The sequence below is a fragment of the Neopsephotus bourkii genome, unplaced genomic scaffold, assembly GCF_033783945.1.
Source record: "Neopsephotus bourkii isolate Nb327-2 ecotype Australia unplaced genomic scaffold, CSIRO-AGI_Nbou_v1 NB_107, whole genome shotgun sequence".
Lineage (NCBI taxonomy): Eukaryota > Metazoa > Chordata > Aves > Psittaciformes > Psittacidae > Neopsephotus > Neopsephotus bourkii.
Genome location: NW_026900624.1, coordinates 2,384,104 through 2,409,379, shown reverse-complemented (window position 1 = coordinate 2,409,379; position 25,276 = coordinate 2,384,104). Strand labels below are relative to the sequence as shown.

Genomic DNA, 25,276 nt, shown 5'->3' with positions numbered 1-25,276 from the left:
GATGTATTGAAATTATACACATCAATATTATACTAAGTGAAATGTGCAATTCGCACATCCACATTGTATCTCTTCTCACCTGTCTGTTATCCATGATGGGATAATGTCACATGCATGAAGTAAATCTTTGGGCATACCCTTATCAGTGGGCTCATGAGAAGCTCACTGTACAGTGGAGCTTCTGCAGTGGGATACTATAGACCGGTCAACTTCAAACACCGGCATTTTTGTCTTGTACTCCTGCTGTCTTCTCTGGCACAGTGATGTGGTCCATGCTTTTGAAGCGGAAGACTGAACCAAGATGCTGTGAATTACTGAACGCTTAAGGAAATTAAATTACGAGTCTTGTTTTTTATCTGAACACACACTTTAAAGTGAGAAAAGGATGTGGTAAATGTCTCTGGTTTTGTCTCATGTCTGCTTATGCAGTCATTCTACCATAGCCACGTTCAGCACATGAATTATTCACCAGATATGATAAGAAGACTGGAGCTCAATAAAAATCTGTCAGGTTTCCAGGTCCCATTCAGATGCTAACATTAGCTTTCATCTTTCAGATAATACATATTCAAATTCATTTGCTAGCCTATTATTTCACAAAGGAACTACAGGTCACATTAAAGTTAATTTATGAAATCACTTAATTGAAACCTCACACTAGCCTTTAGTTTTCACCTCTCCAAAACGTCAGCAGGCTATATCACATATCACTGCAAATGCTTTTCATTGGAATCAGAAACAAAGGTGAATACAGTGCAGCATAGCAGCTGGTTTTAAGAAAAGCACGTCTCAGTCAACTTAATTTCCAAGGCCCTTGAAATCTAGCTTTGCCACCACAACACTTATTCACTGGTCATGATGTGTGCATCTGCATGTTATAACCTTGCTTTGAAGGTCAAGATGGCAATGCCTCATCATATAACATGTTGAAGAAACACGATCAGCTTTTGATGCAGCATCATAACGCCACTGTACTAACCAATTCCTACTGCCACTTGTTTGTATTAAAATCAGGAGGATGGAAATGTGGAAATCATTTTTCTGTTTACACTTTAAAATCATGTCCATAACTTCCATGAAGTTAACATGGTCATGTTCAGACAAGATGTAAGGAAACAGAAATAAACTCCTGTGACCATAGAAGCCTGCACACCCCCATTACTCCTGCAAATGTAGTAAAAAATCTATATATCAAAATGTAGCAGAAAGTTTGCACTGATTGTCCAGAAAATAGTTTTCTGTCCAGTGAATACACAAGAACATAATGGAAGCTTTCAAGTATTTGTAACTTTCCTTTCTGTTTCTAAATTTGCTGAGGGAAATTTGTTGCTTTCCCATCTTTTGAGATTTTTACTTCCAGCTTTGACAAGCTCTTAGAAATGTTCTTTCCAAAGTAGAAACAATTAACTCAAGAAAGTTCCAGATGCCTATGGGCTTTCTTTCATCTTCTTTTAATGAGTGATGGACAGTTATAGAAGAGGTTAGGATCATTTCTCCAGTGTTGAATATGGCATGTTTATTAGCAAAATAACTGCACACACCTCTTCTAGATAGCTCACACCGTAAGTTATTTTGCTGCAGTCATGCTGCATCTGACAGATTACTTGCTGTCCTGTTTAAGCTTGTATACCTGCATCAGTGGAAGATCTAAGCCTCTTTGCAACAAGAGACGTATTACAACAAGACCTATGGTGTGTGCTGCAACTCCAACCCCAAAGTAAATTTTACCTTATGATAACATATCTGATAATGACCAAACACCCAAGATGCAGAACCTTCCAGAAGCAGAAAGGTTACAAATAACCTGCTACACGTTTGAAACACCTTTGTGCAAGTTTTGGCCTCCAAGCTGTCATTGTCCCATGCACTACCATGGCACAATAACATGAAACTCCACCAACGTTACCTTATGCTGTCTGACTGTAAAGAATTCTGAGGACAAATACATGACTGACACAGGCCCAACTACCCTCTCAGATCCATTGCCATATGTTCAGTGTTTTCTGCCTACACTGAAGACTAATTTTAAACAGAGAAAAAAAAGAAAATTGGGCAGAAGAATTCCTCCTTTGGTGCTTTCTTAGCAAGCATAGATTCCTTGCTGTTCGCAAAGCAAATACAACCCTAGGGTTCTCTAACTTCTGGCCAGTTTCCTAGTTCTCAATGCAAAATTTAGTATACTTGGAGTGGATGTCAGACAGGATCTTAAGGACAGGTCTTTAAAGAAGCCACATGTCAAAATGCTGAAACGAACCAACAACAATGAACTGGACAAACAACCAAAAAAAAAAAAAAACCTACCACAAAACCTAAACTTTAAATCTGTGAAAAACTCAGGAAGCAGATGAAAGTCTCAGTCAGAAAAGTCTCCCCTTTAGTAACACTGGAAGTGTGATACTCTATTTGTATACAATTAGATTGAACATTATATGATAAAAACATACATTAGAACCAAGTTAGCTGAGAATTACCTGATTTCTTCAAATAGAATCATAGAATCATAGAATAGTTAGGGTTGGAAAGGACCTTAAGATCATCAAGTTCCAACCCCCTGCCATGGGCAGGGACACCTCGCTCTAAACCATATCACCCAAGGCTTTGTCCAACCTGGCCTTGAACACTGCCAGGGATGGAGCATTCACAACTTCCTTGGGCAACCTATTCCAGTACCTCACCACCCTAACAGGAAAGAATTTCCTCCTTATATCCAATCTAAACTTCCCCTGTTTCAGTTTTAACCCATTACCCCTTGTCCTATCACTACAGCCCCTAATGAAGAGTCCATCCCCAGCATCCCTATAGGTCCCCTTCAGATACTGGAAGGCTGCTATGAGGTCTCCACGCAGCCTTCTCTTCTCCAGGCTGAACAGCCCCAACTTTCTCATCCTATCTTCATATGGGAAGTGCTCCAGTCTGTTGATCATTCTCGTGGCCCTCCTCTGGACTTGTTCCAACAGTTCCATGTCCTTTTTGTGTTGAGGACACCAAAACTGCACACAATACTCCAAGGGAGGTCTCATGAGAGCAGAGTAGAGGGGCAGGATCACCTCCTTCGACCTGCTGGACACGCTCCTTTTGATGCAGCCCAGGATACAGTTGGCTTTCTGGGCTGCAAGCGCACACTGCTAGCTCATGTTCATTTTCTCATCGACCAGCACCCCCAAGTCTTCTCCGCAGGGCTGCTCTGAATCTCTTCTCTGCCCAGCCTGTAGCTGTGTCTGGGATTGCTCCGACCCTGGTGTAAGACCTTGCACTTGGCATGGTTAAACTTCATGAGGTTGGCATCAGCCCACCTCACAAACGTGTCAAGGTCCCTCTGGATGTCATTCCTTCCCTCCAGCATATCAACCGACCCACACAGCTTGGTGTCATCGGCAGACTTGCTGAGGGCGTACTCAATCCCACTGTCCATGTCACCAACAAAGACATTGAATAAGACCGGTCCCAACACTGACCCCTGAGGGACACCACTCGTTACTGGTCTCCAGCTGGACATTGAGCCTTTGACCACAACTCTTTCTGTGCGGCCATCCAGCCAGTTCTTTATCCACCAAGTGGTCCATCCATCAAATTGATGTCTCTCCAATTCAGAGACAAGGATGTTGTGTGGGACAGAGTCGAATGCTTTGCACAAGTCCAGGTAGATGACATCAACTGCTTTGCCCCTGTCCATCAGTTCTGTAGTCCCATCATAAAAGGCCACCAAATTGGTCAGGCAGGATTTCCCCTTAGTGAAGCCATGCTGCCTGTCACCAAGCACCTTGTTGTTTTTCATGTGCCTTAGCATGTCTTCCAGGAGAATGTGCTCCAAGATTTTGCCAGGCACAGAGGTGAGACTGACTGGTCTGTAATTCCCTGCGTCATCCGTTTTCCCCTTCTTGAAAATGGGGGTTATATTTCCCTTTTCCCAGTCATCAGGAACTTCACCTGACTGCCATGATTTTTCAAATATGATGGCCAGCGGCTTATCAACTTCATTTCCCAGCTCCTTCAGGACCCGCGAATGGATTTCATCAGGATCCATGGACTTGTGCACGTTCAATTTTTTAAGATGGTCTCGAACCAATTCCTCTCCTACAGTGGGCCCAAGGTCTTCATTCTCACAGTCCCTGCGTCTGCCTTCCAAGACTTGGGTGGTGCAGTTTATCAGTTTAATTCTGAAAGTCTTTCATCTGAAGTGCACAAAAGAAGTGGAATAAGAATAAATCCCAGATGAGAATCGGCCTTTTCACACCATGTAGTGAAGAACACTTGGCACTGAACCACAGTAGAATTTGTACATAAGCGGGCAGCAGAGAAAACATTGCTTTGGCACAATATAGCTCATATGAAATCGGGAACAGCACAAGAGAAGATGGATACAAAAAGGTTGAATAATAGAGAACTGCTAAAACAAGCTGTTAATTTTCTGGAAAAGTAATAGGCAACCTGCCTGCAAGTTACTGATCCATAAAAAGACAAATAATTTTTAGTGAAACTACTTGAATTGTTTTTTGTTGAATTTTCTCTCCCAGGAGAAGAACTCGCATCCGCTACCCCTCCCAGCTCCACTTCCCAGACCTTCATTTTATGGAACATACAGGAAGATTAGTGCATAAAGGAGAGACCATCTGTTTCTTTTCATCACTAAACTAAAGATGGTTTCTTCTGCACAGAAGATTGCTGCCTTTAAGATCTTCAGACTGCAAGTATTTATTATTCAAATGCAAGCAGGCAAGAATCCAACAGAGTATTGTTTCCTTTCAAAATGAGTGAGTGAAGTTGCACTGTCAATCAGGTATCTTACTTTATTCCTCTAGCACATGGGACAGCATGCAAGGATTGGGGGAGCTGTTCAGGTAATCATCATGTGATTTAAATTTTATATCTTTTTTTGCTTTAACAGGCAACCTCTCCCACATGGTCAGCAACATTCTTATACAGTTTCAAACAGGATCTTTTTTTGTTTGTTTTCTGCCTGGAATACAGGGTGACCTTAGGTATGGAGGCACTTTTTTAAACACATGCAAGCAGGCATCACTGGAAAAATTATATTGGAAGCAAATGTACCTCTGGTGCAAATAGTTAATAATGTTTTTGTTTGTTTTAGATGACAAGCTCTTCCCCTTTCTGAGGACTGGCATTGTTAGGGTAATTAAATAACAGTACAAACTCAAGAGCAAGCCTGAGTCTTAATGTTCCAACTCTCACTCTACTGTTAACACCAACCAGAAGAAATGATGGGGTTTGACCTCTGCCTCCTTAGATTATTCTATTCATATGATCTACGTATTCTCTGAAGACAGGAAGGAATTTTAAACATAAGGAAAAGCTGAAGCTGTCCTTCTCATAGCTTAATTTCTGCAGCTGAGGAGTTAAAGGTGACCAGCACCTGAAAATTTATGATTCAACCCACATATCCAAGATCCAATAAAACGTATCATGTCACTATCAGACATTCACTACTTCAGTCCAGATAGTACTTTTGCTATTCTTCCCTATAGCTAGGAAAAACAGATAAGTCAAAGAAAAAGCCAAAGCTATGAGAGTTTGGATAAATTCATGACAACTGATTTGTAACCTGAATAAATCTTTCACAAAATCACAGAGATACTCATGTGGCAAGGGACTTCTGGAAGTCTATAGTCTAGCCTTCTGCTCAAAACAGGGCTAAGTTGAAAGCTACGTCAGGTTGTTCAGGGCTTTCTCCAGTTGAACTTCGAAAAGTTCCACAATTTCTTTGTACAACCTCTTCCACCATTTGTTGAGTTTCACTATAAGTCTTTTTTTCTCATACCTAGTTGCAGTTTGCTTCACTGTGAACTGCCTGCTGCCCCTTAGCCTATCATTGTTCACCTCCAAGAAAGAAAAAAGTGATCCACTGTTTTCTGTAACCATCCAATGATTAAAAGGAAATAAGCAATAATGTCCGACTTAGCTTTTTCTTCTTCCAGCTGAAGAAATCCAGCACCTTCATCCTTTCCTCCTACATCATAAATCATCTTGGTGTTCCTCTGCTGGTCTTGCTTCCATTCACAAATGTCTTCCAGCATTCATTCCACTTCCAAAATGCCCTCCAGCAATATTATCCTTCTCTTTGCCTGACATGAAAACTCTCCTGACACTTCTCTCCAAACTAGGAAAACCAAGCTCTTTCATTCTTGCCCAGAAGACATGTTTTCTGAACTCCATTGTTGTTGCTCATGTGGGAACTTCTTCCAATCTCTGCTCAGTTTCCTTAACCTGGAGGCAGAGTGCACCGGCCAAGATCATGTTTATGCTCAGTACAAAGGAAGAATTATTTCAAGGATATTTCATCCAACGTAGTTATTTATACATCCCAGGATAACTTTAGATTTTTCCACCTTACTATGATTTTGCAAATACATGGACCACAGTGTAACTCTTTGGCCCTTTTCTACAGTCATTTAGATAAAATCTGGGAACCATGTGAGTTTAAGACCACACACATTTCCTTGCTAATTTACATCCTAAATTTTTGGTCTGTTTTTCCAGATCCAGTGTGGCTCCCCAGACTGCTTGCACCTCTTCTGCTGTCTCTGCTTCTCTTGCTTAAGATGACTCACGACTTTCACCTTAGCTTACTCAGCTGCACCTTTCAGGGATTGAGTAGTTTTCCCAAGAAAGAAGTGCTTATACATGAATCTACAATTCTCCTTTTACTCAAAGTTCACTCTTTAGGACTGCACCAAAGACATACTTTCTGTCATTACAGAACTGGGAACAGGATGTGAAAGTGTGGATTACATTTCCACTGCACTTTTTACCTCAAAGCTTTATACATAACTTTTGTTTGTTCTGCAATGTCATATAGACCAAAATATACACTAGAGCTGGTGATCTTTAACCATGTTCTTACTGACATCATGTGACCAATATATTTTACATATGCTGTACTGCATATGTAAAAATCTTTTGAGACTCCACTTGGAGCACTGTGTGCAGTTCTGGTGTCCTCAACATAACAAGGATATGGAGCAGTAGGAGCAACATGATTTGGACAGAACTATGCATCAGAATGAGTATCTGTGTGAAATAAGTTTGCTAGCATCCTAGAACCACCAAAACTGCTCTACACATTGAAACATCTCATATCTGAAAATTAATACCTTTAACCTGTACCTGATGTAATCTTGGCACCTGCTTCAAAATCCACCAAAGCCAGCGGAGGAAGAGGGAACGACATAAGCCTATACAGGCCAAAAAGGTCCACCTATAATTATCTGATTCCAGGCTTAAGTCTCAGAGGAGAAATTGGAGGAAAATAAGCAGAGCCATTTTGCATTCCAGCTATCACTATTGGCACCTATTTTACAAAATATATTTGACAACTATTAAAATAATGAAAAAAAGCACCCCCAAGATAGCCTATCAGAGAGACCAGTTGCATATTTAGTCTGATTGGAGTTTCCTTTCTTTATGTTCAGCTTGCCAGCCTGAGAACGATGAGAAACCTCTGTAATTATAAATTCTCAATGTATCTTATACCTATTTCACTGGGGAATGAAAATGCTTCAGAGCAGTCATTCCAGATTTCCGACGATACTATCTGACTATGTGACCTCTTTGCAATAATTTATTTTTTATATCCTGTACCCAGGCAGATTTCCCTTCAGTGGCATTCACCGACTATATGGCCTGTTTCACAGAGCAGATGACAATACCCCCCCATACTATTCTTTTTGTCTTCCTTTCTCATTGTACCCCCATAACTTCTACCCTTACCTATCTGTTTCATATACTCATTAAAAGTTCTGTATTTCCTCCCATCACTTTGAGGTTAAGCTTATTAATGTCTTGACTATCGGTCTTCCAGGACTGTATAATACCTTCCCTCTAAAGCCCATGCTTGTCCTTGTCGAGGGAATTTCACTTGACAGAAGAAATCAAATGAAAGAGCAGGCATGTGGCCTTTGCCAAGAGTAATTTCTGCAGAGAACTTTTGGGAGGGCCTGCCATCCCACAGAACTTAAATTGGGACCTTTCAGCAGCTCGTGATTTTACTTGAAAGAGAAAATAACAAAACAAAGCTGTTGAGAGAAGTTTCCCAAGTGAAACTTAAGACTCAGACAGCAAGGAAAGAAGGTTCTTTTTAAAAATATTAACTGCTATAAACTATAGCGCTATAAACTGCTGCTCTGGAATTGAGATAAATTTAGTATGGATTCATCACTAAGAAGTAACTTCTCATGGTATGTGAGCTATCTGCAAGCTTTTGAAGCTGTCTTCATTGGATGCTATAGAGGAGTAAACAGAATGGTATGTACCTCACTGTATACGTGCTTTTGCATGGGAAAATCCAGTTTAATCCCTGGAATTTCAGCTCTCCACATTCTGTTCTTAGCTAGGCAGCTGCTTTTAGAAAAATCTTTTATCTTCAATCAAGACAAGGAGCAAACAGCATTGACTGCAAATGATCAGAAGCAAACTTTCTACTGCAAACATGATATGCTTTGAGCTGTTTCATGAATCTGACTTTTGGTTAATAGTGTTCTGCTAGCAAAGGACAGTGGATAGGAAAGGAATCAGAAATTAAAGAGCTGATTATAGGTCTAAAAAAGTTCTCTTTTTGTCACCGTCTTCTTAAAGTAATTTCATGGATTTCAAATTTAAAGAACGACATACATGACAAAACACATCTACTTTGCCAGATCAGATCAATGAGTCAACAACTTTACATTTGCTCTATTTGCTTTCCATCTTTCAGTACTCTGCTGGCTGTCAAACTAATGCACATTTCATGGTGTATGAAGCAAATCACTAGAGAGAAAGGGGAAAGAGCCACTGAGGTCACTGATCCTGCAGCTAATGTAAGGGCAGATTTTGGTTTTGTCAGGTCAAGTTTTCTTCATGTTGTGATCAGTTCAATCTTTTTGGCCTAGAAGCTTCTCCCAGTCACCTGGTATGAACTCATCCAAAGACCAGCACTTAAACTTCTCTCAGTGTGACAAAGAAGATAGAAGTTTTTCCACTGGTCCTTTGTGCATTTATTTGCACTTACACAGATTGAATACAACTTTGTAGTCTTTCTCACCCATTTAGTATTTGCATACCATCAGATAAGCGTCAGGGTGGAAAACAATCTAAATATAATCCCATGTGAAAAATAATTGTTGTTGGGCCACCTTAACCACCAAACATTATTAGGGAACCACAATAATTCACTCTTAATTTCACAGCGATAGATATTAAGATTATTTTCTTAAACATCTAAGTGTGAAATACAATGATTAAATAAAGAACAATCCAAAGAGACAGGGAAACGTAACGAGATGCAATAATACGACAATATATGCAATCAATGATTATGTAGATAAATATAAGAGATCATTCTTTTCCATAAATTTTAAGAAGAAAGGATAAATAACTACAATCAAAAGGGGGGGGGGGAAGTATATTTTGAAGGACATTAAAAAGGGCTAGGGCAAAAAAACTTACCAAATTTACCAAAGCTCAAAGGTAAGGTTTTGGACATGTTCTTTCCTTAAACTACATAAGGAAATGAAATGCAACCACACCATTTTATCTTAATCTTCATAAGTAAAGGCATTTCTGTTGCTTACTTTAAGATCAAGATAATTCTTCTGACTTTTTAGAGCTCAGAATAACACGAGATTCAAATTGGATCAATGCTACTAAAAGGAAATGATATTATTTCCCTGAGTCATGTTCTGTTGTATCTGAAATATCAAAATAAAATTTCAAGTACTGATATAAACCTTATCCCCATTAAGCTTTCTGGCAACAGAAACAGACACAAGGGATGTAATGCTACGATGAAGCACACCAGAGTTGTTACCTCAGTAAGGATGGTATTTTTAAAATCCTGTTCATTATTCTTAACTCTACCATAAGTCTGATCTGTTTCATACTTTTCCTCTTTATATTATTGTATTGACAAACACGCTTTGAGATATGGGATGTTTATTCACTCTAATTTAGGGTAGCTAAGGAATTTTACCACTGGAAGAGAATGTTATTCCCAGAATGGAGATCAGAGATATGAAGCTGCTCTTATATCCGCAGGTTATTCTTCATATTACCATATCAGTCTGCCAGCACAGAGTTAGATCAGTATGTTCAGTGCAGGACCTGTTTTCTATGGTTCCAATGAATTGTTGGAGGTGCTTTGAGACTACAAGGACACAGGAAAGCCTGCAAACAGGCTGACAGGGATCCTGGATTTGAGCCACAGAAACCTGACCACACACATCAGACAAAATCATCTTCCACAGTAGAACAGATGCAGAGTTTACCTAATCCCTGGTTCTATCTTGATCATCACTTTGATTTCCTCACTCTTTAATTTCCTGGCAAATGGGAGATGTCTCATGTAATTTCCAGCAGAAAAGGAGCTAGCAAAAAATATTATAACAATATTCTGCTGGATAACATGGTTTGGATAAATGGAGACATTTCATCCAGCATAACAGTAAAGTTTTGTTTTATCTTCTTAGCTGATTTCTATGACACTTAATACAAATAAGACTATTTAAGTATAACCACAATTTCATACATATTCTGTTCATGGCTAGCTTACAAAAACGTTTTAGTTTGAGCTTTCAAAATCTGCAGTCGCTTTCTGTAAGTATTTTTACTACTATTCTATGTTTGGGACGAAATATAAGGGGGGGGGAATTCAAAATATGAGAAATAAGAATTTCCCAACTGATATAAAAAGTGGTTGACTGTAAACAACTATTAGGCATCAATCCACATAATGAGAAATCCAAAAGTCTTTCTGAAACAATGTGTTTTAAATCACACACACTGTTGTGTGCTTCACAATTAGAAATTTTTGTTGGAATGGAAATGAATTTTAGTTGGAAATAGCTGAACACTATTTCTAGACTCTTAAAAATGGTTACCTTGATAACGTGGTCCTTGAGTGAAGCTGGTTTTTGCAATTTCTCTCAGGAAATGTCATGAACACTGCTGTCAATACCACAGCTAATTTAAACAATAGATTTATGGAAATATCATGTTCATTCTATGGCTTTTTCACTTGAGATATTATCAGCAGAATCTCATTCCAAGATACTAATGTGACATGTCCTCAGGCATTTTACTGGAAGGAAAAGATTGATGAAATCAGCGCACCTTGTAAAAGATAACATTGTACCAGCACCAGCCTTTTAGTTCACTGAGATCAGTTTCTTAGTTCTTTCTTCTAACAGAGGCTGTTGTGGTAAATCCCATAATTTTCACTTCACCTCATATCTACTTACATCTTGGGAGATTCAAGCTGGTCCTCAAGAAGTGTTTCACTAACACATAGCTCAGCCCTGGAGGGGTGACCCAGCAAAGTGATTCTAAGAAATACTCCTAGCGGTTTTTAAGGCTTGGGTGAAGGCAGCTGCAGCTCATCTAATCTAACATTGACAGGCATCCTGCTTTGAAGCTGAACTCCAGACCTCCAGAGGACCTTTACAACCAACAAGTCTGTGATTCTATAATACGTACACTTAATAAGAACCAGTTTACACCTTTGGTATTAATACAGGAAAAGGTAAGGCTGACTCAACAGTGTGCTTGCTGACTTTCAAGGCCCTCACAGGCCCACATTATTTGTTTATTAACAAGGTGAGAACAGGTATCTCTTTTATGAGATCATTTGGTTTGTAACATCATTTGGGAACTGCAGTATTAAACAACATGTGCCTATTTTAACAAATCACAGGTTGGGTACTTGACTACTTTTATGGGAGAGACCCATGATGTAGTGCAATTCATTGCACTGAGTTTTTGGGACTTCAATCACTTTTTTTTTTTTACTTTTTTTCCTAAATTATTCCCTATTACTTCTATCCCACTGTGAAACTTTCCATAAGCCCTCTTACTTCAAGCCTTTCATACCTTCTTTATAAGGCTGTTAACAGTCTTTAGAGTAACCAACCCTTTTTGAAATTTAGTACTTTTATTTACTAAAATGGATTCTGACAGCTTTGGTGCTCACTTCTACACAGAGAAAGGGAAGTGAAATATAGACTGAAAATAGCTTCAATTTAATCAATTCAATTTAACCTTCTTCAGAATAGACCTGCTACGTCTCTGTGCCAAAGGGGGAAGAACAAGAAAATATTCTTACCTCATTTTCATCTGATTCATCTGCTTATCAGCAACACCAACTTCTTGGCAAAAGGAAACGTTATTATGCCATATCACATCCACACTCTTTCATGTGTTTCTGTTTGTAGGTCTTAAGAGGATGACTTTCAAAAGATTCTCCCTTGTGTCTGCCCTGAACACTATGAGAATGATAATAAAAATCATAAATTTCTAAACTAGACAATGACAAATGTAAAGACCCTTTTAGGCCTGAGCTTCATTGCGGCTTTTTTTTTTGGAGAGTGAGTCAGGAGGTAATTACTTGTATTTTATTCTTGGAATCTCCTTATATCACTAATAAAATCGCGAGGAGGAATTTCTGTTCTTATTTGTACCAGTGCAAATCCAGAGAATGGCAATGCTCACCATGGAGTTCTTCAGGACCTACACCACTATAACAGGGTAAGTGTTCATCGCAGTGCAAGGCAAGGTATTTTGTTTTACCAGCAATTCATAGACAGAGTCAGGGAAGTCAGAGTTTTAGCTGTCACATTCACTTAGCTGCACTAACATGGATCGCTAGTCTTAAAAACTAGCATTAACTGTTGCCTGTCCCTTTCTTCTTCCCATCAGCTCTTGCTCATATTCCCCATAGAAAACCTGTTAGGTGATCAACAGTGAGTGATAAAAGCTGCCTCTATATATCTGTTTCAAATTGCATCCTCATGCATTAAAAAATCATATAAATTATTTTGCTATTAGTTTTCTCTTTCAGGATGCCAAACCTTGCCTAACAAACTCCAATTGAAGTGGAGAAAAGTTTGGTCAGCTATGAGCTGTTGGACTCATTATGTTTATTTGTATTTTGAAGATTTTCAGTATGGGCTTTATTTGTAGAGATTTCCAAAGGAGGCTGACCTGGGAATGACAGTTTGGCAAAGCAGGATGGAAAAAGCCAAGGAGAAAAATATGTCTCTCAACAGTTAAAGGTCTTTATTCTTTCCTTTATGTGTGCATAACAAATACATGCAGGGAACAGACTGCTTTTTCATCACACTGATGAAACAACAAGACCATGGAAAAATCTAGTAAAGCTGAAGCAATCCAGAAAGAAGTTCCCCTGGATGGGGTGCTGAGCCTGGGAATTCTCCATATGGAGAATGCATGGCCAAGCAGTGCCAGCAGGGCACAGGAACGTACAACGTAGGATGGAGAATGTCATTGAGAGGGCTCCAATGGGAGGGTTTTCTTTACTAAACTCTCACTGCTGAACAAAGGCAATTCTTTCTGTAACCAGATAGGAAAGGGTTTTCTCCCATATGCCATTTGCCTTTTAGCGTGAGCTGTGAAGAGATGATAGAAATGATAGAAAGAGTAGAAAGAAGCTTGCAGGATATCAGGGTGACGAATTTTAGCAATATAATCAGGTTTTTGTGTAAGAATTCTTCACTGACAGATGGGATTTCCTTCTCCTCCACCCCCCAAGTTTTGTTTGTGACTCTGATGAGATGTTTATAGAGACATCTCAGCTCCAAACTCTTGAATATGATTATAAAGCTTGAGGGAGCTTCTATTTGTAACTCAATAACCATGATATGTCCCTGCCCACCTAAGTCGCATGAGTGTTCTTCTGTTACTCATATACAGTCAACTTCTAAAACCTTAAAGCTCTTTTAAAATGGCTACAATACCCCTCCTACTGCACAATTACCTGATGATCCATGTTAATATGCCATTATAACCTCCAGCTCCACAAAAATATCACAGAAATATGTGAAGAAAACCACCTTTCTAAGTACTTTGGTGAATCCACAAGAAAGTAAATAAGAGAAAACTGGCAATTTGGTCGTCTTCCCATCTTTTTATACTTTAAGAGCACGCTTTTCTCAAAATGGTGGTTTGTATTTCTTTCAGGGAGTTTTCATGTTTAAGTTAATCCCATTTATTGACTATCCTTCCCAGAGGTCTGTCACCTCTATGCAGCTGAGGAATGATAGCTGTGATCCATTTATAAAATAGATCTTAGCTACATATAAATATCACTGAAGCTGTTGCCACCACTTCAGTTCCCAAAGAATTCTCAGCTCATTCCTCACTCCTTGACACTTCTTCTTCAGCAGCCTTACAGGAGCTTCAGAGTCACAGTTTAGACTGGAGATTTGCCTGTGGCACAAAACTAAGGGCTCTGCTGTACTTCCTAAGCAAGAAGGGAAGCAGGCAGTCCATGCTTCATTAACTAGTGGAGCACACATCTGTTTTGAACTTCCATGCAAGCATGCACTTCACTGATGGGCAGGAATGGGGCAGACCCCAGAGTTACCAGCGGAAAATTAATTCTACCACCTTTTCTTCTCAAAAGCTACTTTAAGTTTCACTCACTATGGATAGAAACTAAGGGCTGGGATTCAGCAGGGTTCAGTACGACACTTAGTCCCTCCTTCCCCTGGTTGACAGGGGAATAAGGGGACATTCTCACTTGAGGACAACTCTGAAGAAGCACTGATCCTTCCATGCTGCCAAGGCAGACCTGAGTTTGCCAGTCACATGCAAGAAAGCTTCCACATGCCACCATCCTCACAACCCATTAACTTAGCCTGACTCAAAACACCAGGTTAAGCTATAGGCTGAAAGACATTTTTAAACCCCGTAAGTATATGGGCAGAGGGCTTCTCTGCCTTGACTTTATGGGTGAGGCAGGTTCAGGCTATGGGCAGAAAACTACTCCAACCAGAAAGTGAAGTAGGATGCTCACTGCAGAACTGGACCTGTTAATTTCTGCAGCTAGGAAGATAACCCTGACTCTACTAGCACCAAATAAATGTTTTCCTTCTTTGCCTTCTGCAAATAACATCGGTGGGGCACCCCTCTGGAGTCAGAAAAGATGGATGCTGCAGCTGCTGCTGCTGCTACCTATGAGGGAGGAAGGGAGAGGGAGCAGTGAGTGGAAAGAGACTGGCACAAGCAGAGTAGATTTTGCTGCAAGTGAAGGCTCTCCAGCTGGGGCTGTGTAGGAGGGAGCAGAGATTCTGCCAGAAAGCAGAAAGGTGGAGGGTTTGTCGTGACTTTGGTTTTGCTTTTTTAAACACAAGCTAATTTTATTCTCCTGTGGCCCCTTCCTCATGTAGAGTTCTCCAAGATAGGAGTTCACAGCGCTTCAGATCACACCAAAGACATGTTACCAGACTGGGCAGACAGGGGCTGTGCCAGCAAGCTCAAGTATTTTAAATCAGTGACAAACAGCCTACCCCAAAGTATCCCCTCCCTATCATTAAGAAAACATATTTTGTCATTATAAGATTTCTTGTTCTAAGGTGACTCCTAATGTCCGTATCTTTGTGGCCTACAGAGCTAGAATGTGTATGTGGGTATATATGCAGCAGAGACAGGAAAATAACATCTGAGATCCTTTTAAAAGTTGTGCAAATCCAACACGGTTTCAGGGGGGTGGGGGGAAAGAATAATCTAAAATCCCCAATCAAACTCCTTATGCTTCTTTCCCACCCCCAGTTTGTCTACACTCAATGAACAGGGATGACAGCAGCTCTGTCAAGAGCGCTGCATCAGTATTTTCCACCCGCATATGCTGTACCCAAGCAAAAATGCCTCAAGGCCTGCCCCAGCTGTACATCCCCCACAGTGCAGATAACATGCTGAGAGGCACTGTTTTGGCCTAGTAATCTTGTTTACATATTTTCCTGCTGTGTTTTATTTTCTGCATGCCTGTGCTGTAATTTTATTTACCAGCTTTCCAGCCCCAAAGGTAAAAAATAAAAGGAGATACCAAGAACAAAAAAGAAAACGCAGGATGCTCACAGAAATGCCCTTGTTCATCTCACGTAGGCAGTAATACGCTCTTTCACTGCTGCCCTTGCTGCCATATGACAACTTGCACCTCTGTATGGCGTGTTCCCCAACTTCTGCCTATTTTTCTGACTGGGCAGCACAAACTAAAGGGATTTGTGGAGTTACAGTTAATTCAGATAATTGTATTTTCCTGCTGCCTGTATAACGGAAATGCCAGAGCTCCGGGGGCAGAGGATTCCACGTGTGCTTGCATGCCTTATGTAGTGCACTGTATGCCTACAGCTGCCCTTCCCTAGTCCCATCTGTTGGAGATTGATGTTGATTTTGCTCATCTTGCCTCCTAAAAACCCAGTAATAATAATGAATTAATTCAGTGTTCAGTAGAGTGTTGGCGACCGATTTAGCTGGGCATATTGCAGGCACACGCTCTGCAAGATTTCTTTGCTACAAACACACAAGTCTATGGATCTGAATTCTACGATTAAACACCCTGTCGTAGCCAGGTCTTTGCACCACATTCACCTCTGGGGATTTCAGTCTATCCGCTTTGTTATCAGTAGGAGACTTTTCTGTTGTGTTTCCTTACTACCTTGGACTTCTTTAATTTCAGGTACAAATCCCAAGCATAAGTCTAGTTTGTGGTTAGGGACAGAGTTAATTTCTAATCAAAGTACCTTTTTTAAGTTGAATATATTTTTATTCAAATTATTTTTTCTACTGTAAATTAAAAGCTGATAAATAGAATCAAAGCTATTTGCTTATCCTAGTCTGAAATATAAGCTTTATAAACCATGCACATACTTGCCATTTTAGCTTTTCACCCCAGCCTAAAGCAGAAATTATCCTCAAAACCTCCTAATTCTCAAAGAATGAGTAAACCCAATTCAGCTACCTACGTGCTTTGATCCCAGCATGCAACATCACAGGCTTCCATGTCTATTATGAAAATATTGGTCCGCCAAGATGTACAGATCTTACTAGAGCAGCTCACATAGCTAAGATTATGAATCTTCAAATGGTTACAATTTTGTGGTTATCTTTTCTTGAACCCCCTTACCAGTTTCTTCCTTGAACAGGAAATTCTGTACGAGAGCAAACCAAAATTTATTGATCCTATGGCAGATACTTAAGGAGGAATGCTAGAAACAGAGCATATCCTCCTGGCTCCTGTCAGTCAATTTTAGGGGACTTCCTGAAATGAGGGCTGCACTCTATAACTGTTTTTTTTTTTTTAAGATTTATATTCAGGCTGTGCTCTGCTGGCTTTACCATAACAAGTAGACACAAAGTCCTGGGTCTTTTTTACTGTGCTTATGTTGCAATTCCACATATTTGTCAGAATTCTGCAAAATTTGTAGCAATAGCTATACTTCAATTCAAAGACAGTGCTTCTCTTTAAACTATAAGGACTATAAGGATGAATTTCTAGATGATCTTAAGGTGATTTCCAACCCTAACTATTCTATGATGCTGTGATTGTGAGAACAGAGAAAAATGGACACTGTAAGATATGACTGTCCTGGCAGCATTTATCAGAAAAACGGAGCAAGAAAAGTAATGAAGAGAAAGACCATTTGCCATGTCTAATAAAAGCAGTTTGTGAGAGCAAATAACTTCCTCCAGGAGATCAAACTTCTTTTTCTATCCTCTAATAACAACAAGGAAAAGTTAGAAAAAAATTAATGAGCATGCTTTTGGCAAAACAGTAGCAACAGTTCAATGAAATAAATAAAAGAAAGAAGATGTCCTATAAAATGAAAGATGTCCTATAACTAGTAACCCTTATTAAAAGCCAGCTACAGATGTTTGTTTACATTAATATATCTTGCTATTGATTGTCTAGATCATCTATTGAGATGTCTAGATTTGTATATTATATGTGCAAGATGTAACAGGAGTCAGAAGCTGTCATTTTTGGATACAAGACAAAATATGACTCCAGTCAACAGTGCCGTGAGAAAGGTATATCTTGGTGTAGGTAGGTACAGTCAGACTAGTCACCTGCCATCATGACCACTGTCATATCTCACAGTCCTCAGACATCTCATTGCAGGTCCTATTGACCTTTCCCTGTGGCAAATATCCTTCAGAGTAGGAAACTGAATTGTTTCAGGCTGCATTGTTTAAATGGAACAGTTTTCAATTTATATGATTAAAACTACTGAACACAGGCTTGGCATACAGCATTAAATGGACAAGAATGGGAAATGTCTTTCCCTCTTTGAATGCTTTGTAAGTAACTGTATGTGATGGAGTCTTGCTTGCAGCAAGGATATGTTCCCAAGACAAAACTGACAAGGAACTTTCCCATTGACTTCTCCAAACTTTGGAAACCCAAAGGAATGTCACAGGAGTAAAACTATAACATTGTACAATGGCCTCAAGTTTCTTCTGGCAGTGAAAATCTTCTAACAAATATGCCAAAAGAAGCTGAATCTCCACAAAGCAGAAGAGACATTGAATGTTTTAATGTCCTTGCTCTGAGGGATTTTCATGTCTATGAATGTTCATCGCCCACAGAAGTTTGATAAGTTCACTCTAAGATCAAAGCCTGTTTCCAAATGCTCCAAGATCTACTCATTAAAGCTTTAGCCCTGCATCCGTTTGTGCATGTGTGCAGCTTGTTCATGTCAGCTAGGGCTACACTTAAGCACAGAATTGAGCACCTCACTAGATCTACCCGCTACAAAATAGAAGTCCAGAAAATCAAACAAGCTGTAAAGAACTTGAATATCCACATAAGAATGGTGAAGGTCCACCAGTTAAAGGCCTAAGGCTTGCATCAGTGAACAGATTCCCCAGGTGAAGTTATTCTTCTTACTAGAGAGGATAAAAAAAATAAATAATAAAAAAAGATTGTGCTTCATATAAAAAAAGTTCCATTTAAATGTAGTTAAGCTCTCAGGTTTTCAGGGTGCATAAATCAGAAGAGCTCCACTAATGCTGAAGAAATTAGGCTAGCTCATGCCTGCTGAGAATCTGCCCTAAAGGTTCTAAAAAGGCAGAGCCAGGTCCATTCAGTTTAAAGGGTAGCACAGGAAAGTACTGTCCTCCCACTAAGAGCCTTCTCTTTTGTGTTATCTTCAAATGGTAAGGCAAAACAAACTCCACCTCTTGGATCTGCTGCTTTGCTGCTCACTAGGCTCATTCACCAAACAGCTATTTATCAGAAGGGATCGGTTTTGTCTGTTTTCTGCTTTAACTGTAGGGTCCATGAACAAGTCAGCAGTATGTGGACTCTCATAGAAATTTTAGATGCTGTACTCAAACTAGTATTTTTTAACTTCCAGTGAGAGCCATATGCTTGGAACTCATCTAATACACCTGCTCAGAAAACTCATGCTAGGCTATTCAACATAACTAAACCTTTGCTGCTCCAGACAGATCTCCTGGGCTATAATCCTTCTTAATCACACAGTGACAGCGAGATGTGAAAGGTTAAGCTAGCACTCCTTAGAAACTTGAAAATTCTGTGACAAAGTACATGTTGTAGGCATTTATTTATCCCTGAGCTTTAGTGACATGAATGACATGTGCAGCCTGATAAAATGGGTTGCTCTCCACTGACTCACACGGCTAATACCAGTTCTAAACTTAGCCATAGTGAAAACTGAAATAAAGAGCATACATCTTTAGGGAACAGGAAAATCTACTTTTCGCGTCCAAATAGCTTTACGAAGAATTATTCCTGAGCTGAGCTTACTGCTCACTGGCAATGTTTTCACCATCTCAAATCCTGCATCAGAAGAATTTCAAACTGTGACAAACAGATACAGATTAGATATAGATATACATCTATAGATATAGATTAACTTCTTTTCAATTATCACTCATTATTATTCAAAAACTGCTACAGAGTTAAGCACATGTGATATGGTTCTGCAGAATGGGGACAGAATTTTATTGAGTTACAGATGGATAAAGGCATAAAGAATACAGGTAATGCACATTTTTGAAATAGCAATATAAACATAAACATGTTCAAGTCAAAGTCACATGAAAAATCAGACTAATCTTCAGATGCATTCTAGACTTGTATATACAATATCTTTGTGCTAAAAGTAGAAATACAAACTCCAGAGATGCAATACATCTCAGGAATACAAAATAAATAACAAAATGAACGCAAATAAAAGGAAAAGAACAAATACTTGAATCTTCTTCCAGAATGATGAGAAATTTTGATATGTAAGAACCATGGTAGATGATACTCAATCTATGACAAAAACTCATGTATTTCCAAACAAAATCTCAAGCAGTAAAGTCTTCTTGTGCTTGGGAGTGAGTTCAAAGCATTGAAACTTTTATGGGACCCCTTCACGCTCCTTTCGTGGTGCTGAACAATTCCTCTATGAAAGAAAACTCCAAGCAGAACAGATTTTCAACAATCTGAATGATGAAATCCAACTCACTAAGACATATGCTTGGTGGGGACTTCCCAGTTATTTATGCAGGAGAAAATTTTTCAGCAACTTCTAACCCAAGATGGCTTGAGAACAAAGAATAAATGGGTTCGGTTTCAGTCTCTCAATCAGTTTCTTCCTGACGGTCAGGATCTGCAGGAAGGAAGCAGTCAGACTTCTGTTATGTAGAAAGCTATAGTAAACATCAAGATCAAATTGTTAGGCTCCACACTGGATACAGAATTATGGCTTACAAACAAGTGAAAAATGCACCATTATTTCACTTTCATTTCAAGGGAGTTAATATTAATTGAGTGACACTAAGGCACCATCCGTGGTTTTTCTTGCTGGAAATGTCATCTTCATCAATTTGTTTGCATAACTAAATATCCTAGAGAAAAACAGTACTGTTTCCACTCTTACAGTTCTTACAAATTAGATTTTTATGGTAGAGCTTTTTTCTGTCCAGAAAAATAGGTCATTTCCCCTGCAGTAATATACACAATTTGAGGCTATGTTTCTGACTGCAGTGAGTACACTGAGTGCAACTACCCCTTCAACCTGGGCATTTGCACATGCAACTGACTACCTCAACTGGTCAAATCACTATTTGCAATGGACAGATTTCCCCTAACTGCAGAGTTGAACCGAGGCCTAAATACTTAAGCCTTTTTTCTACTTCCAATCTCCCTCTCTGAAAATATGGACCATAAATATCCTCTCCCAGGAGATTAGCCCTGGAACTTTATTGGGCTTAAAGTTGCGTTCAAACAATGTCCTAATGAAAACAGTGGCTATTGAATAGTAAATAAAATGTGTTCCAAGGACATCAAATCATGATTACAATGACTTCCATTTTTGTATAACTTCAAAAATAAGCGTTTTTTCTTTACGTATTGGAAAATAAAGACTTTATATACAAGAATACGTTAAGGAGACAGAAATATAAATTCAAAAAATTACAGAAAGCTGCTTAAGAACAGTATTTAAAACCAGAAAAGATATTTCCAAGTAGTTTCCTAGACAGCCTCTATAACAAAAAAAATATTAAAAGAAAAAAAAAAAAGGATTTTTCAAAGTAATTTCAACTTAGTGGGATCCAAAAAAACTGGTTTCAACAGGGTCTGAAAGGGAGCAATTAGCATTTTGACTTTAAGTGCATACCTAAACCATACAATCTACATACTCACCTGCCTTAAATCAAGTGATCTTAAACTGATTATGATTAAATGGTATCTTTTTTCAGCATTTGTATAAATGCGTTACTTCACCAGGCAGCCCTGGAAGGGCAGAGAGAGACAGACCTACAAAGACTGCTCATTCACATTCTGAATGCTGCAGCATGGAGACCACACAGACACCTCACTGCTTGTCAGAGAAGGTTGCCCTGTCATTTGTCTGTATGTTCCCCAATTTTGGCAAAGTTTTCACAGCGCTGACAATGCCTGAAGGTGACTTACATGTTAAAAAAAGCAAAGTGAAATCCATTTGAAAGATTTTGGACTGCATCTGTGTGAAATAAAATAAACATTTCTTTCCACTCCAAAATAACAAAGACAGTTTCTATCAAAAGAGCTGTCTATGTGTTAATCTGCAGTGAAGACTCAGTGCCAGAGCCATCACCCTTTGAAGTTAAAGGAAATCACCTGCTGTCTTTATGATGCCCAGATTCCTGACTGAATTGAAAACTAACATGGTAATAGGCTTCCTAAGCTCTGAACAGCTCTCTGAAGATCACTGCGTTGCTCCAGTGATTATAAAGATGTCAAGGTGACTGGGTTACATACTTTAAACTAGTTGAGCTGAAAACAACAGCTCCATAGAAGGGCTCCTGATTTTGTTCTGAGTGATCTCAGAATTAAGCTCAGCCGGAATGGAATGGCAGATTTGAGTAGAAAACTACGGATTCACATTTCAACATAAAATACCTGTCCTGTCTTCTGATTTTACTGATTCTGATTTTTTTACTTTTTTTTTTTCCCCAACTAATTTGTAATAGCTAGAATCAAAGATGAATTTTATGTCATTTTTTTTACAGCATTTTCATGCTTGTTTTTTTTTTCTTTTCTCCTCCTGAAGGGAGAAGAAGGAAAAAAGAAAGGTTGAAGAAAGAGAGGGCTTTTAAAAGAGATGTAACTTTAATTTTTGAATACATAAATTTATTAAATTAAGGTTAAATAAACTGAACTTGATGTTTTCATATAAAATATAAAAAAAGTATGACTGTTGCAGAAGTGGCATTTAGATACTCTTTGATGATATATTTTCTGTTGCAGGAACTTCTTGATTGAGAATTTTCAGCCAACCTAAAGGCATGAGTATTAGAAGTCCTGCAATCTGGCATCCTGAACCATAATCTTTCAAAACAGCACAGAGATTTGTTTTGAGCAGTAGAGCATCTACAGTATAACACTGTCGCATATGTAATGCAAGCTAGGATAACACAGGGTAAGAGATTAATATTAGGCATCGTACTGTGCTCTGTTATTTTTATCCTGCTGTTTCTTTCACTCACCATCTCATGACTCACACCCTCCCCACACTGGAATTTCTGTCTCAGTCTCGTGGCTCACTGGTGTTAAGGAAGACGATGCTGTGGAAAGCCATCTGGAGAAGAGCGTTACTGCACAAGCTCCAGGTCGCTCTTGAAACCAGAGAGAGACAATATCACTTAGTGATTTATCACACAACTACTCTGACTGTTGCAGCCTTTTTACCAAACTGTCTTCACTATTTGTGAGGGTTGTAGCTCTGTTTTTATAGCCTTGGTGATGTGGCAGAATATAAGGTGGCAAAAGCGTTCCAAGTTACAGAGTCACATGGAAAGCTGACATTGCACAAGCTTTTAGAAAAATTACAGGGCTCATTCTGTGTGGTGATAAAGGGCTCTTGTAGGACAGCTTAATGAAATTTGACTTTGGTAAAAGAGCTGTTCTTTACACTTTTCTTCATTAACTTTATCACTTCAGAGATACGGTCTTTGATACCACACTAGACTGACCATCAAGGATATATGCTTCTTGAGGCCAAAACACAGTTACTTGATGTGGGATAGGAAGGCCAGGTCACAAGAGGAATTAGAATCTTAAATCCTTGCTAATTGCACGCACACCTACTGTGATCCAAAATGTAGAACATTAAAATCCCGTTCAGTGTGTTGCTGTATAATACTGCACTCATATTTCTTAGTCGACTTAGTTTCCCAGGCACCTAGGCTCTGGCCTCTGTTTAAATCTGGAAGTAATACAGTGTTCACTAGTTAGGAAGTTAAGTTCTACCACATCCCAGAAATGAGGATGTTCAGAGGAAGCATAATTATTTTCTCTTACGTCCCAGGTGAGTATTAAGAGCCCTTGCTAAAGAATCCCAGCTGCCTGTATCTGAACTTTTCATCTTCTTGAGGGCACTTTCTAACCAGTCACAAGCCAAGATCACAGAGGCTTCACTCTTTATATTAACAGCAAATGTTCCTGAGGCTGGAGGGAATAACACCTGAATCAGCAACTGGACACTATAACATCCTTCAAAAAATATTCTTACCAGAAAATTAACTAGCAAACCTCTGGCTAGAAAGTCATGTTTTCTCCTTTTTTGTCCTGTTGCTTTATAATATGAACTTCATTGGAAAAAGTCAAAGAAGCCTTGGTCACAGAATATGTACGTCTTGCCAAAAAAGGCATTTATGTGGTAAAAGGGGAATAAAATCCTAAATCAGGGATGAAAATTCCACTCAGGAGCAAGATTACTCTCAGGTAGGTTCTAGATCAATGGGCAGACCAAGGCCTCTAAGGACTTTGGAATGTGTCTAGCCAAAGTAATATGCCTTTTTGATGAGGTGGTAGGTAGGAGTCAGCTTGGCTCCAGAGTAAGGTTAGCAGAAGGATCATTCATGTTCCATTGTGTTATTCCAGTTTTCACAGAAAAATGTACCAAAGGATCTCAACTACCTTTCATCTCATGTTTTTAGATCCCCTGGCTGCCTGCTTTTCCACTCTGTCAAATCTGGTTATACAGGTAATACTGGAATACATAAAGCATGTTTTATTTCTATGTCTGCTTTGTTCTCCAAATTTGCCTTGGGGCAAACTTTCTACCTTATCACTTCAAGTACTTCATGTGGATTTCTGATGGTAACTTAGAGAATAGACAGCTAATCTTTTATTAGTGAAGAAGCATAATCCAGCAGAGACACTTTGCTGCTCAGCATCCAGACACCAGCTCAAATCACCCACCACATCCTCTGCTCTCTCTTCTTGTTGTCCATACCCCATGTAACTGGCTGCCTGGAGGGCAGCAGATGTGCATGATGAGAAGGAAAACTGAAAGCTTGCACATCCACGCCACACTCAAATGTCAGGTCTTCCCTGAATCCAAAGGGCAGAAGCTTCCCTCAGCCCACCCTCAATCTAGAAATGTGACCCCCAACGCACCAGTCATGTCATTTTCTCAGACAGTTCCTCCAGCTGGAGGACAATCAGTGCAAGAGCCTAAGGAGAGACTCAGGAGGATGTGATTAGTGACCTAAAATGTAGCCTGTGCAAACTGCGATAGCAGCTTCCACTAGAATCTCTTCCACTGGAGTCAGCACCTTCTGGCAACAAATGCTGCTGCAGTTTGAAAGATGATTACCAGAAAAAAAACCCCACAATAAAACCATAAAAAAGGCCGAAGGGAATTGGAGCATCCAGAGAAAATCTTGTTAAAGCAGCAGTGTCCTGCTGTGAGCATCTGTGAGCTTTTTGTTTCACAGATAGGTTCCTTGGTGCTACTGACTTAAACAAGTTTTCATTTGTCAAACTCACATCAGCAGTCTTTTAGAGTTACTTTTCTCCTGAGCTGCAGCCTCTTGTCCTGAACCTGTATTTGTCTGCAGCAGTTCTAAGCTGAATGTACGCATTAAGTGGGCCTTTTACAACATCTTACTTTTCAGCTTTGTCTTATCATCTCAGAGACACAAAAGGCCAGGAAAGCAATGATCAGAACAGCCAGGGAACCACTTGTAAGGAGGAGCTCTCTGTTCA

The 25,276-nt window shown here is 39.4% G+C and overlaps 1 protein-coding gene and 1 long non-coding RNA gene across 3 annotated transcripts in view; one reads left to right on the top strand and one right to left on the bottom strand.

The window, feature by feature from the left end:
- Positions 1 to 11,430: 11,430 nt before the first annotated feature.
- On the top strand, positions 11,431 to 13,290 carry LOC133213987 (uncharacterized). The gene is made up of 3 exons (XR_009725948.1): positions 11,431 to 11,509; positions 12,447 to 12,510; positions 12,920 to 13,290. It is a non-coding gene; the product is annotated as an uncharacterized LOC133213987 (long non-coding RNA).
- A 6,434-nt stretch (positions 13,291 to 19,724) lies between these two features.
- LOC133214747 (potassium voltage-gated channel subfamily A member 5-like) overlaps positions 19,725 to 25,276 on the bottom strand; it is a 31,609-nt gene continuing 26,057 nt past the window's right edge. Inside the window, exons 2-3 of one of the 2 annotated variants that reach the window (XM_061357972.1) lie at positions 22,771 to 22,899; positions 19,725 to 20,408 (exon numbers count right to left, since the gene is read on the bottom strand). The gene's annotated coding sequence lies outside the window, so the exon portion shown is untranslated. The remainder of the gene's footprint in view (positions 20,409 to 22,770; positions 22,900 to 25,276) is intronic. The other variant, XM_061357962.1, reaches the window with a different exon arrangement.